We start from the raw sequence: 15611 nt of genomic DNA on the forward strand, positions 1-15611 counted from the left end.
AAAAATAAAATAAATCTGAAATGGAGCCCATTTGTGCCAGGATAACAGAGGATGGGGGGGGGGTAGCAAAAGGGGGAGAAGAGAAAAAGCCAGCTCTTCCTTCTTCTAAGGGAAATTCTGACATGCAGTGTATTATGGAAATGCTTCAACAAATATTACAGATATATTCTTCTAATTCACCTTTGCGAGCTTTCCCTGTTTCTTTTCCTTCTGCCCTGTTAAAAGAGGATTTTCCAGTGCCTCCAACCCCCCGGCTTCCTTATCTTTACCTTTGTTTGGCAAAGTTGAAGCCCTGTTCACATCAGACATACTTTAAATTTATACTAAACACCTGTTTAATATGTTAAAACCAGTGTATATGTATATCTTATTGTTTGTTAAAATATTATGAGTATTTCAATAGTCAATAAATAAACACATTAATATTAACTATTAATATTAATATAGTATTAATAACCCCAGCTAGGAAATTGTTATGTTATAGGGGTGCATAGGTTCCACCAATTTACACTCCAAACAGAAGTTGAATATTCGAGCTGCTTAATACATTAACTACCTCTTGATATTTTCTGTGTTTTTAAATTTTAACCATTGTATTGTGTATGTAATGATTCTCAATTTGGTATTAATATACATATTTCCTAGTGAGTAATGATGTTAGACATATAGGTTTATTGTCATTTCTTTGTTCTGCTACTTTTGGTTGGGTTATTTGCCTTTTCTTATTAATATGTTGAGATTCTTTATATTTGGGGATATGAGTATTATTATATATTATATATACTTTTAATTAAAAAAAATTTAAGGAGCTGGATCTGTTTCCAATTATTTGTGCTTCTTTTGCTCCTAATGCTCAGTTTTCAAATGGTGGCAATAATGTCCAATTTAATGCCTTACAAATTAAATTTTTAAAAAGAAATGAAAGCTGCCATTTCTAACTATGGACCTCAATCTCCTTTTATCCTTGGTCTTCTTGATATTTTTCATCAGAAAATTTGATAATTCCTATAGACTGGAAGACTTTGGGGAAGGCTTTTCTTGATCGTTCTCAGTGGTTACAATTGCACAGCTGGTAAATGAACAAGGCACATGTATAGGCTAGAAAAAATGTTATGTGTGATCCCCCTGGACCCACTGAGGAACAACTCACAGGCACGGACCAATATGCTACTCTTAATGCTCAGGCTGGTTTAGATGATGTTGCCTTTACTCAAATCAAGACTTTGTTTTTAAGGGCCTGAAATAAGGTAGAGATAACAGGAAAATGTTCCCTTTCCTCTGTGAAGATTTTACAGGGCACAAATGAACTATATTCAGATTTCGTAGCCCGTCTTCAGGATGCTGTCTTCAAAATTGTGGGTGCTGGCCTTGCTTCAAAAATTGTGTTATAAACATTGTCTTTTAAAAATGCTTATGCTGACTGTTAAAAATTGTTAAAATCGTTAAAGGCCAATGGGGCCAATTTAGATAAATATATTAAAACTTGTGTTAGTGTTGGAGGGGCTATTTATGATGCTCAATTATTTGCTGGAGCTTTGTCTAAAGCCTTAAAAGGAAATAACAGACAAGGTGTTTGTTTGCAGTGTGGTAAACCTAGACATTTCAAAAAAAAGAATGTCATAAAAATTGAACACTTTTATCCCTCAAGGCAGAAAGCTGCCTTCAGAGGTGTACAAATATTGTGGTAAAGGTCGACATTGGACAAATAAATGTCGTTCCAAAACTGATAAAAGTGGAAATTTACTGTCTCCTCTCCTGGGAAACGGGAGCCGGGGCCCACAGGCTTGGGGCCCCAACAATTACAATAGAAGTCTACTACAATATTCAGTGAGCAATGGCCTACAACATTAAGGAATAAATTCAAGTCCTCCTTAAGGATCCCACACCTTACCCCAGTTTCTCAGCTTTATGCGGCAACTAAGCAGAGCGCCGCTGCTGACTTAGCTATTACTCAGCCTTATACTTTGTCTCCTAATAGAGGAGTATATAAATTAGCTATTAGAGTGTGTGGCCCTTTGCCAAAAGGACATGATATTACTAATAAAATGTTTATTTTGGTACAAGTTTCACAATTTATACGCCTAGAGGCAGGGGAACGTATTCTCAATAGAGAGGGTTTCGTAGCACAGAAAAAACTGTTTTTTGGGAAACTTTAGTTTCTAATCAAAAGCCCTTATGTTCATTGCACATTAATGGGATAGTTTTAAAAGAGTTAATTGATACGGGGGTGAATATGTCTATTATTTGTTTAAATTAGTGGCCTATACAATGGGAAAAAAGACAAGTTTCAATTATACTCACTGGCTTGGGTGCTGCTTCTGTGATTTATCAAGACGTAGAACCTTTAACCTGTGTCGGTCCTAAAGGTCAACAAGGTCAAGTGTTTTTTTTAATTTTTATATTGTTCCTATCAATATTAATTTTTGGGAACAAGATCTTTCACAACAATTTGCTGCTTTTTTAAACATTCCTCATATTTCCTCAGCTGCCAAAAATAAGATGTTCAAAATGGGCTACAATCCTTTAAACTCATAGCCACCACTCCTATTTAGGTGAAACAGTGACTATTATTTAAAGAAATACTTAGGACTCTAAAAGAGTAAGTCAAAAAACAAATGGCCGAGAGGAATATAAAGCCACGTATTTCTGCATGGAATTCCTGTCTTTGTCTTGTCTTAAAATTATAAATGTTTACATTAAACCTAGGGAAAGTTTACAGCCTGGTCTTCCTAATCCTGCCCTTATCCCACAAAGTTAAAACCAGAGAAAAGCAGCAAGATGCTTTTGTATCATTACAAACTCAGCTTTCTTTCTACTCACTTAATATTGCCACAGAAAAAATTTAACTGGATTTTCTTATCAATATTTAGGTTATACCTTGGGGGCACAAAATATTCGACCCCAAAAAATTCAAATTCGACGTGATCATTTAAAAACATTAAATGATTTTCAAAAGCTTCTAGGAGACATTAATTGGATGCGTCCTGTTTTAGGAATACCAACATATCAGTTATAACATCTTTTTTCTATTCTAGAAGGAGACAGTCACTTGGACAACTCACGGCATTTAACTCCTTTGGCTTTACAGGAACTCCAGCCTGTTGAAGAGCAACTTCAAAAGGCCCTTCCTTTTGTTTATTTCATACTTTACCTTCTCCCACAGGAATGATTCATCAAACTAGTCGACCACTAAAATGGATCTTTTTGTCCAATAAAATATCTAAACGCTTGGCTACTTATATCGATCGTTTAGCTGAACTGATCATCAAAGGACGGCATCACTGTCGACAACTTTGGGGAGGAGATCCTTCCTTAATTATCTCTCAATTCACTCATAGTCAGATCACTTATCTTCTTGCAACTTCTGATTCTTGGCAAGAAGCTTCATCAATCTTGAGTTACAGTTTATCCTTATCCCTCGGTGCAATAGGGAGAATTGTTTGCTATTCTCATGGTCTTACTTGATTTCCCTACTACTGGTTGTAACATTGTTAGTGATTCTCAATACGCCGTTTATGTTACTTCTTATATTTCTCAGGCCACTTTACCTCTTTGTACTACTTCTTCTCTTCAGAAATTATTTTCTTTGTTGTCCTTTACTTTGAGCCAACGTCGAGCTCCTTTATTCATCACTCATCTTCGTTCTCATTCTCAACTTTCTGGGCCATTAGTTCATGGTAATACTCAGATTGATTTGCTTTTAATCGGCCACCTACATGCTGCAGAACAAAAATATACTCTACATCACACTAATAGTTCTGGCCTTCAACGATGGTTTCATTTAACTCATAAACAAGCTCGTTCTCTTATTCGAGCTTGTCCTTCCTGTGCTCCTTTGAGCATTCCATCCTTCCAACCTGGGGTTAATCCACGAGGTGTCCCTTCTTTTAGACGATTAAAGTATGTTCATCATACCATTGATACCTTTTCTCATTTCTGTTATTACTCATCTCTTAGCTTATTTCGCCATCATGGGCATTCCTCATACTTAAAACTAATAATGCCCCTGCCTATGTCTCTCGTAAATTACAAGTTTTCTTACAGCAATACAATATTCAACATATCACCGGTATCCCGGGCAACAGTCAAGGTCAAGCCATCATTGAGCGCACAAATTTAACTTTAAAAACTTAACTATTAAAACAAAACAAAAAGGGGGAAATGAGCCCCCCAGAAACCAGATTTTGAAACCAGATTTTGAAGGTTCTTTTTACCTTAATTTTTTTGAATCAATGGAGACAATTGCAAGACTCTGCTGTCGTAACCCATCTTTCCTCAACTCCCTCGGTGATAGTCCCTGCTGACAGTTTAAAGGTTTGGTATCCTAATGAAGAAGGTAAGCATGTTCAAGGGCAAGTTCTAAAACAGGGACGGGGCTATGCTCTTGTCCTTACAGGGAGTGGACCTGAGTTGTTTCCTACAAGATGATTGAAACCCTGTTGAAAAGAAAACTGGATTCAGCATGCATTTCTTCCTTTGTTAGATGTGCCTCGGCGGGAGACTTATTTCTCTTAGTGAGGCTTTGTATGAATATTGGACTTATATTCCCTTTCCACCCTTGTATCAGGGAGTCGCCTGAGAGGAGGCGGAAATTAAGGTTTTCACCAATAACATTACTTGGATGCCATCCCCCATATGGACAAGGACAACATAGAACGGGAAACAGCAATTATAATCAGCACATACCAATTTGGAGTGGAAGGACTTCCAATATGTATGGGAAATAGTCCTCATTGTCTCCGAAAATCACATGAAGCTTGGGCTGTTCGTTATAATCATAGTCATGTGGCTGCTAATACTGTTATTATTGTAACTAGAAGTTTTTAATATAATCATACTGTATATAGTAATGAAACTATTCCTAGTTCTTTACTTTTTTGTCCTATTCTAGACGTTTCTCCTAATATTGAGGTGCTGGAGTGACAATAATGTCGGGGAACTAAACCCCGGATTTTATTAGAATACAACGGGATGCAAATAACTGATTGAAGTGTGCACGGTGATTTTCAAACAAAATTTAGTCACATACCTTTGAAATGACACTGGGTAAATAAAAGTATTGCTGCTAACAGTAATGAAACCTTGGTATGGCGTGAAGGAGGCCTGAAGTACAGAGTTATTTTTGGAAGTTGTTAGTTGCAGGCGATGCCATTAGCACTTTTGTGGGGAATATGCCCCTTAATCTTTCTAACCCAAATAACTCCTTTCATATTCAGTTATATCGGAATACCTCCTGATATATTATTTCTTGTGTCCGTAAGCCCCACCTATTATTAGCAGGAAATTTGACATGGGATAATCTTACGGGGATTGTTAATAGTACAGATACGTGTACATTTTTGTCTTGCCTCAATCATTCCTGGTGGCACAATTTTACTGAGGATATTTATATCCTCAGGGCTCGTAAGGAAATTTGGCTACCTGTTAACCTTACGTGACCATGGGGGGCATCACCTCCTGAGACTTATATTTGGACTTCTCTCCAGTGAACCCTCCGTGCCCTTGGACTTATAATTGCCTCGGTGATGAGCCTTGTCGCCATGGTCTCCACTGCAGCCATAGCAGGACTCGCTCTTCGTCAAAGCATACAAAATGCTGAATTTATGCAGCAATGGCACGAACAATCTCACCGGTTATGGCTTCAACAACGAAACATTGATTCTCAACTTGCTGAAAGATTGGACAACATGGAGCAAGCATTGACATGGCTTGGAGATCAGCTCACTGTACTCAGTACTCGGATGACATTACAATGTGATTGGAACTCCACTCAATTTTGTGTAACGCCTGTGCCTTTTAACATCTCTCAAAATTGGACTGTAATCCGAAAATTATTAGTAGGCCATAAAAATATTAGTTTGGACATCCAAGAGCTCACTCAGAACATTTCCGAAGCATTTCAACAACAATTACATGTGTTGTCCGGAACTGTAACCCTTCAGGAGCTGGGTCAGCGACTTGCTTTAACCCATGGACCCAGATGAAGATATGGATTTCTACAATCTCTGGAAGTATATTGCTTTGGGCACTTGGATTGGGTCTACTTCTTTTGGTGATTCGATGCTCCCTCCGTCGCCTCCAAAAACAAAAGAAAACACAAGAACAAATATGGGCTACCTTTTTAGGATTGAGGCAAAACAAAAAAAAAGGGGGGGGGGGAAATGCAGGGGCCTTTGAAAGCAGTATGCTGAGAATAGATAGGGCTCAAGGACAGTATCTCCAATTGAACTTTTAATGAACTCCCGTAGGCGCCAAGAAGGCGGGCAGATAAGGAAGAGCATAGAAACAAAGAACTGAGTAGAAGGTTACATCTGGGAAAAGAAAGTTTGTTTTGCATTGCATTCTTTCTGCTGACGTGGGGTTTATGGAGTATAAATAAAGTGAGGTGGAGGCTCTGAGCGCGGCCGCCATGTTCTCTGTGTGTCTTTGTCTTTTGTGTGTTCTTTCATTCTCCACCACCCCCGGCACGGACCCCAACAGGGAGCGATCAGTAAGTGGTGACTAGAGAGAAGTGACGGCCTTCAGCGTGGACGGAGAAAACAGGCCACAGACTCACAGAGGAAACGCCACAGATCCACAGACGGAGAAAACACCACAGACGCACGGACGGAGGAAACACCACAGACGCACGGAGGGAAGAAAAGCGCCACAGACGCATGGAGGGAGGAAAAGTGCCACAGACGCAGGGACGAAAGAAATGCCACTGACACACGGATGGAAGAAACACCACAGACGCATGGATGGAGGAAACGTGCCACAGAGGCACACACGGAGAAAACAGGCCACAGATGCACGAACGGAGGAAACGCCACACATGCACGGACGGAGGAAACAGGGCAGAGACGCCCACACACCAGTGTGGAACGTCGGACAGGAACGTCCTGGCCATGCACTGTCCACTCCCCCTAGAGACTTCCCACCCCAGAGCACTCAGGATGGCTGTGGAGCGCCTGCCACGCACCCCAGAGGCGAAGCTGGGGAGCCAGAGATGAACAGGTTCACGTCCATCAAATGCAGCTGCAGTCCCTGTAATAACTGCAGGTCACTATTAAACAGAAGGGCACCTCACTTGGAATAAAAGCACTCTGCATAAAAGAACTAAAGATTGGCTGGAGACAGCTTAGAAACCGTCACCATTATTCTTGTTAGTGACAGCGAAGCTTCAAGAGTGGTCATTTTTCCTGTAGAAATCCCACAGAGGTGATTCCTGGAACTCATTTAGAATATTTCTTTCCCAGAAACCACACAACCAAGAACTTAATAGTGCCGTCTCTTGACCAGAAAGATTCAGATTTCTGATGAAACTAAACCCTGTCCAGCCTCCTGATTCTAGAAGATGCTATACAGAAAAGCTAACTCAAAGGGGTCTCATTTCTTTTGTCGTCCATGACACATATAAAAAAAATTTTAAATATTCAAAAAATGTAGGAATTGTACAGTGAATACCCATGTGTCTACCCCCTGGATCACAGATTAGATTTAAATGTAAAGTTCTAAAGGTTCCCAGCTAAGGAAACGTGCAGTGTAAGCCTCTACCTGGTTAGAACCAAGGGGAATGGAATGAGCTTTCCCCAGCCTTGCTGCTCAGCTGGGAGGAGCTGCCACAGCTCAGCCACCCCACCCCAGAGCACCCAGGATGGCTGTGGAGTTCCTGCCACCCACCCCAGACGTGAGGCTGGATAACCAATCGCGGTGTTAAGAATGAGCCAGCCTTTAGAGGCCATGTGGTCTATACTTGAATAGAAAATGTTCCAGGAAACTAAAGATTCCAATGCGTGTGCTGAATTCCTAACCATTTGAAACCCAGGCTCCTCATCTATATACAAAGAACAACGCTCTCTCCTGGGAAAGCATTTCAGAAGCACGAAAAAGGATCCACATGAGAGCAGCTGAAAACTACAAGGCATCATGCAATTATAAACCTTTTTCTATATCTTTGTTTCAAGGAATGTCAGCATTCTAAATATTGCAGTTCATCCCACATCACCTTTCAGGAGCAAATCATAACGATCAAAACTATCAGCAGAATCACTACCAGCTCAGTCACCACGTGCTTCTTCTTCCTGCATGACAATTCCTGCAGAACGATGGGACCATCCCAGAATGGCTCCCTGCCATCATGTGCCCATTCTCCTTCCCCAGGGAGCTATTCCTGTACTCATGGGGCATGGGAAACCTGTATAACGTCACCAGAAAGTCCTTGTTTGACTTACACACTTCCCAGAAGGGCTGATTTTATCCAGACTCCTAACTGTGTCAAACACTAAACCTAAAAAATCATCAAGAAACCAAAGAAATGTAAGGCCAGGTCCTGCCCCAGGTGCATGGCTACTAGGGGAGAAATAGAAAATGAGACATGAAAGGAAACTTTTAAGATATTCAGACCATCACTGGATGATTCCAGGAACCCATTACAGATCATTGCTGTTCCTAATAACAGGAAAGAAATTCTAAAATCCCAACAGGCATGGTGAGTCCCTCACTTGCATGAAGTGAAAATAATAATCCATCACTCTCTTCAAAAGGACAAAAGAAAAACTCTATTTCCTCTTCATATTAATTTGTGTAAAGCAACTTAAGTGAGAAAATCTTAATGTCTGGACTGTGATATCAATAGCAAAATAATCCCAAGATTCCCAATTAAAAGATACAGACGGCCTGAATGACTTTAAAACAAGAAAAACTGACTATATGCTGCCTACAAAAAACTCAGTTCAGCCGCAAAGACACACATAGACTAAATGTGAAGGGATGGAAAAACACATTCCACATTAATGGAAATCAAAAGTGAGCAAGAGTAGCCATATTTATTTCAGATCAATCACAATTTAAGTCAAAAACTGTAAAAAGGAGAAGAAAAGGTAATTATATAATAAAGAGATCAAAATAGCAAAAGGATATAACAATTACGAGTATATGTGCACCCAACAACAAAGCACTCAGATATGTAAAGCAAATATTAGTAGATCTAAATAGAAAGAGAGGTCTGGCGCAGTGCCTCATGCCTATAATCCCAGCATTTTGGGAGGGATGTGGAGGCAGGTGGATCACCTGAGGTCAGGAGTTTAATACCAGTCTGGCCAACATGGTGAAACCTTCTCTCTACTAATACAAAAAATTAGCCCAGCATGGTGGCACATGCCTGTAATCCCAGCTACTTGGGAGGCTGAGCCAGGAGAATCACTTGAACTCAGGAGGTGGAGGTTGCAATGAGTTGAGATTGCACCTCTGCACTCCAGCCTAGGCAACAACAGCAAAACTCTGTCTCAAATAAATTTATATATACATAAATACACACACACACACACATATATATATGTGTGCGTGTATATATATATATATATATATATATATATATGGAGAGAGAGAGAGACAGAGAGAGACAGGGAGACACCAACACAACAATAGTAGGAGCTTCAAAATCCCACTGTCAGCACTGGAGGTCATCTAGACAAAAAATAACAACAAAACATCAAATTTAAAGTCCAGTGTAGACCAAATGGACCTATCAGACATTTACAGAACATTTCATCCAACAGATACATAATGCACATTCTTCTCCTCAGCACATGGAACATTCTCTAGAATCCACCACATGTTAGGCTACAAAAGAATTCTCAATACATTTTTTCTAAAATTGAAATAACATCTAGGATATTCTCAGACTCTAACAGAATAAAGCTATAAATCAACAACAAGGAACAGACACTTCTCAAAAGAAGACATTTATGCAGCCAATAGAGACATGAAAAAATGCTCATAATATAGAATGAGACCACCACTTCTCCTGTTGTCTTTCCCAACTTTTCCCCGTCTCCCCTTTTCCCTAGTTTATAAGACAGGAGAAGGGGGAGAAAACAAAAAGTTGGAAGGAAACAGAAGTAAGATAAATAGCTAGACGACCTTGGCACCACCACCTGGCCCTGGTGGTTAAAATAATAATAATAATATTAACCCCTGACCCAAACTACTAGTGTTATCTGTAAATTCCAGACATTGTCTGAGAAAGCACTGTAAAACGTTTTGTTCTGTTAGCTGATGCATGTAGCCTCCCATCATGTTTTGTCTGCGGCTAGTCCTGCTACAATAATCACTCGCCATCAGAGAAATGCAAATCAAAACCACAATGAGATACCATCTCACACCAGTTAGAATGGCGATCATTAAAAAGTCAGGAAACAACAGGTGCTGGAGAGGATGTGGAGAAATAGGAACACTTTTACACTGTTGGTGGGACTGTACACTAGTTCAACCATCGTGGAAAACAGTGTGGTCATTCCTCAAGGATCTAGTACTAGAAATACCATTTGACTCAGCCATCCCAATACTGGGTACATACCCAAAGGATTATAAATCATGCTGCTATAAAGACACATGTACATGTATGTTTATTGCGGCACTATTCACAACAGCAAAGACTTGGAACTAATCCAAATGTCCATCAATGACAGACTGGATTAAGAAAATGTGGCACATATACACCATGGTATACTATGCAGCCATAAAAAAGGATGAGTTCATGTCCTTTGTAGGGACATGGATGGAGCTGGAAACCATCATTCTCAGCAAACTATCGCAAGGACAGAAAACTAAACACCGCAAGTTCTCACTCATAGGTGGGAAATGAACAGTGAGATCACTTGGACACAGGAAAGGAAACATCACACACTGGAGCCTGTTGTGGGGAGGGGGGAGGCGGGAGGAGGGAGGGATAGCATTAGGAGATATACCTAATGTAAATGATGAGTTAATGGGTGCAGCATACCAACTTGGCACGTGAATACACATGTAATAAACCTGCACATTGTGCACATGTACTCTAGAACAAAAAGTTTAATTAAAAAAAAAATCAACAACAAGGAGAACTTTCAAAACTGTATAAATACATAGAAATTACACAATATGCCCTTGAATAGCCAATGGGTCAATGAAGAAATGAAGAAGGAAATTTAAAAATTTCTTGAAATAAATGAAAACAGAAACACAACATATCAAAGTTTATGGTATACAGCAAAAGCAGTATTAAGAGGAAAGTTTATAACAATGAACTCCTACATTTAAAAAACAGATTTAAAATAAACAACCTAACAACGAACTGCAATGAGCTAGAAGAGCAAGAACAAATCAAATCCAAAAGTGGTAGAAGAAAAGAAATAACAAAGATCAAAGAGGAACTAAATAAACTTGAAACTAACAAATATAAAAATGAAGAAAAAAATATTGGTTTTTTGAAAAGATAAATAAAATAGACAAACCATTAGCTACACTAAGCAAACAAAAAGAAATCCCAAAGAAATAAAATTAGAAACAGAAAAGGAGAATGATAGTTGATACTACAGAAATACAAGGGATCATTACAGACTATTTTGAACAATTGTATGTCAACAGATTGGAAAATCTAGAAGAAATGGATAAATTCCCGGACACGTACAACCTACCAAGATGGAACCAAGAAGAAACGGAAATCCTGAAGAGACCAATAATGAGTAACACGTATGACTAAGTAATAATAAAAAGTCTCCCAACAAAGAAAACCCCAGAACTAGGTGACTTCGCAGCTGAACTCTACACATTTTTATTTCAATTCTTCTCAAACTATCCCAAAAGTATTGAAGAGGAGGGAATTCTGCCAAGTTCATTCTTCAAGACCAGCATTACCCTGATACCAAAATAAGGCAAGGACACAATAAAAAGAGAAAACTATAGGTCAATATTCCTGATGAACACAGATGCAAAAATCCTCAACAAAATACTAACAAACTGAATCCAACAGCAAATCAAAAAGATTATACACCATGATCAAGTGGGATTTATCCCACGATGCAAGGATTGCTCATCAAACACAAATCAATAATCATGCTACATCACATCAACAGAATTAAGGACAAAAACCATAATATCATTTCGATAGATACAGAAAAAGCATTTGATAAAATTCAACGCTGCTTCATGATAGAAAGTCTCAACAAACGAGGCACTGAAGGAAACATACCTCAACACAATAAAGGCCATATGTGACAAACCCACAGCTAACATAATGGGGAATGGGGAAACACTAAGAGCTTTTTCTCTGAGATCTGTAAAAGACAAGGACGCCCACTTGTGCCACTCCTATTCAACACAGCACTGAACGTCCTAGTCAAGAGCAGTCAGGCAAGAGAAAGAAATCAAGGGCACCCAAAGTGGAAAGGAGGCACTCTAATTATCTGTTTTCAGACAATGTGCTCTTATATATTAAAAAAAAAAAAAAGACTCCAGCAAAAATCTCTTTGAACTGATAAACAAATTCAGTAAAGTTACAGAATACAAAATCAACATATAAATATCAGTAGCATTTCTATAGACCAACAATGAGCCAGTGAAAAAAGAAATCAAGAAAGCAATCCCATTTAACTACAAAAATATAAAATAAAAATAAAAATACCTCAGAAGAAATCTAACCCAGAAGGTTAAAGATCTCTATGAGGAAAACGATATTCTACCCTCGGAAGGTAGAACAGTGGCTTCTAGAGACAGGAAAGGGCGGCGGGAAGGCAGAAAGGGAGAGGTTGTCTAATGGATACAAAATTACATCTAGATAGTAAAAATAAGGGTTAGTGTGCTATAGCCTTGTAGGGTGACTATAGTTTACAATTTATTGTATATTTTCAAGCAGCTAGAAGAGAGGATTTTAAATATTCCCAGCATTAAGAAATGACAAATGTTTGAGATGATGGACATGCTAATTACCCTGAGTTGCTAATTACACACGAAAAACATGTATTGAAATATCATACTGTATCCCATGGATATGTACTATAATGTGTCCATTAAAAATAATAATTGTTAAAAACCCAAGGGTCATTTCTCATGTGTCCTTTGTCAGTGTTGTGGTCCATTGGTGGAGACCTAGCCATTTGCAAGTAAGACTATAGTCACTTGAGCTGAAAGCAAATGAATCGTCACAAAAATTACCACTGGCACCGAGTCTTCTTTCCAGAATTTCCTGCCCACAGCACTGCCACAGTCACTGTGGGCAGGAAAGACACACTAGCACCCAAGTTTCAACCCCAGTAAAGTTGATGCTTTTATTTCTCTGGTTTGGAATAGGTGTGTGTTCATAATTTACGTTTACTCCAACTGTCCCCTTGCTTAAATAGCTTCTTAAGGATAACTTCCTCTTACTAAATCCCAACAGCTTCTGAGCATCCATTATATTCTCCAAAGTAAATAAAAAGAGAAAACGTGTTGAAACCCTGATAATGTTCACTTAAGAATCCAGCATGATGTACAGCTTGAAATGGCTACTCCACCTTGTTCCTTTACATGACTTTTAAAGTAGCCCCAGTTATTATACATAATTGAAGTCATAATTTCTGCAATACCATTAGGTCCACGAACGGTGGGGCCAGGGGACTTCAAAGTCTGTCTCCGATTTTTTTTTTTTTTAAAAAGGAAAGCTCATGAGAGTAGGTAATGAAAATAAATATTCACACAACTCGGAACAGGGGATGGTGAAACATAAAGCTCCAGCCTGGCACAGGTGTCCAGCCAGTGAGGGTGGGGACACAGACTCATACGGTCCCCACAATCCCTCAGAAATGCCACAGACAGGTGGGTGGCCTGAGACAGAGCCAGGCTCCGAATTCCGGGAGCTGTCTGGCTCATGTGCACCTCATGTGGTCCACACTGCACGAGGATGCCCAACGTCACCAGTCCCGGTGCAGAACACAAGAATGCCCCATGGCATGAGCCCCCGCTGCACAGCATAGCCCGAAGGTGCCAGCTCAGACTCCTACACACGCTGGTCACCAAGGCACTGCCCTCCAGGAAGGAGGACCCCAGAGGTCGTGGCAGGGTGAGGTTCTGCTCTTCATCATCCGCGAGCAGAGGGGAAAGTCCCAGCAGACATTTGGGGAGCCTCTACACGTGGTTCTGGGACTCTGAGTGGAGGTTCAAAGATGTCCCCAGGTACGCCAGACTCAAACCTAAAAAAGACCCATTCTTCCAGATATGCCCAGACTGGAACCTATATAGGCCATCCTTCCTAGCTTTTCTCTGGAAAAGCAGGCTTAAAAGAGTATCGACTAAAAGGGGCCACCAGGAAGACAGAAGTCCTATCTTTAAAAAAAGATTTTTTTTTTTTTTTTTTTTAAAAAGAGGCACTGAGGCTCTGACCCATCTGAGCACAGAGTACATGCTCGGCAGCCTCTGTCAGAGCAGAGCAAGTACACACATGCTCTCCATGCCCTGTGCTCCCAGCACCCGTGCTCCCCGCACCCATGCTTCACACGCCCGTGCTCCCCACACCCGTTCTCCCCGCACCCGTCCTCTCCACGCCCATGCTCCCTACACCTATCTGTGCTCCCCATGCCTATGCTCCCTGCAGCCGTGCTCCCCGCACTGTGCTCCCTGCGCCCATGTCTGCTCCTCGAGCTCTCTTCCACTGGTTTCCTCTGTACATCCCTCTTGATAGTCACTGTCACCTCGAATCACCTGGCTAAATGGAGGTAAAGCAAAAGTCTAGAGTAGCACATTGGAGGACAGAGTGGAAGTGGCTATTTACCAAGCAGGGCTATGAGATGAGCGCATCTGATCCCCATTAATCCTGACGGTCAGTTGATTAGCCCTGTTCAACAGCTGGGGACACTGAGGTGTGGAAGGACGGGCTTGCTTACCCCAGACGATGCTGACAGTGTGGGCCCAGCCCAGTCCCACAGCCACCAGGAGGAGGCTCCTCACTGGGCAGGCGCGGAGGTGCAGCCCAGAGAACGCTTGGGACCCTGGCACAGACTCCTCAGGAAGGAAACAGAAAGGCCCACAGAGACTCAAGCAGCACAGAAGAAGGTCACCCACAAGTTAAAAATAGATGTTTGTGCTTTACCGTCCCAGAGTGCTAAAAATCCAACCCACTCACACGCACAGCCTGACGTGAGCCTGACCTCCTGCAGCACTGGGCTAAGCGAGAGACGTACCTGCCTCTCTCCCGACAATAGCAGACTTGGCAGCTATTCTTCAATGTACTTGACACGCTTCCGTGAGGGATTAAGCGACACTCTGTCGACACTGGCTAAGTTTAATCCTGACACAGCCAACCATCTAGATCTGCAGTGAACAAACAACTTACTTTGGATGATTCTGCCACTAACAAAGACCCTGAATCTCCCACCAAAGCTTAGTGACACGACTTACCTTTCTGTTTTCATTTCAGGTACACTGGCCCACATGATCTAATTTACCTGCTGATAATGCCTTGGAAAGACCACCAGGGGGCCCCACACCATTTTCAGCTTTAGAGGGATGTGAATTTCCCTTTGATGAGAAATGTGATGGGGAAATAAAACAAGGATCCAAAACAGATGCCTGTGTGTTTCCTGGGAGTGATAAAGTCAGGAACTGCCTCTGTGTGTCAGGCGAGGGAGTAACAGAGACAATGGCACCAACTCCTGAGACAGAGGACCTGATGCATGGTGCAGCCACCGCCTGTGGCCAAGGAAATTCCAGGGAATGTAGACCCCAGTTGTATGGTACAGCCACCATGTGCGACCACAGAAATTCCAGGAATGCAGACCCTCAGTCACATGGTACAGCCACTATCTGCAGCCACAGAAATTCCAGAGAACGCAGACCCT

The sequence above is a fragment of the Macaca mulatta genome, chromosome 13, assembly GCF_049350105.2.
Source record: "Macaca mulatta isolate MMU2019108-1 chromosome 13, T2T-MMU8v2.0, whole genome shotgun sequence".
Classification (NCBI taxonomy): Eukaryota; Metazoa; Chordata; class Mammalia; order Primates; family Cercopithecidae; genus Macaca; species Macaca mulatta.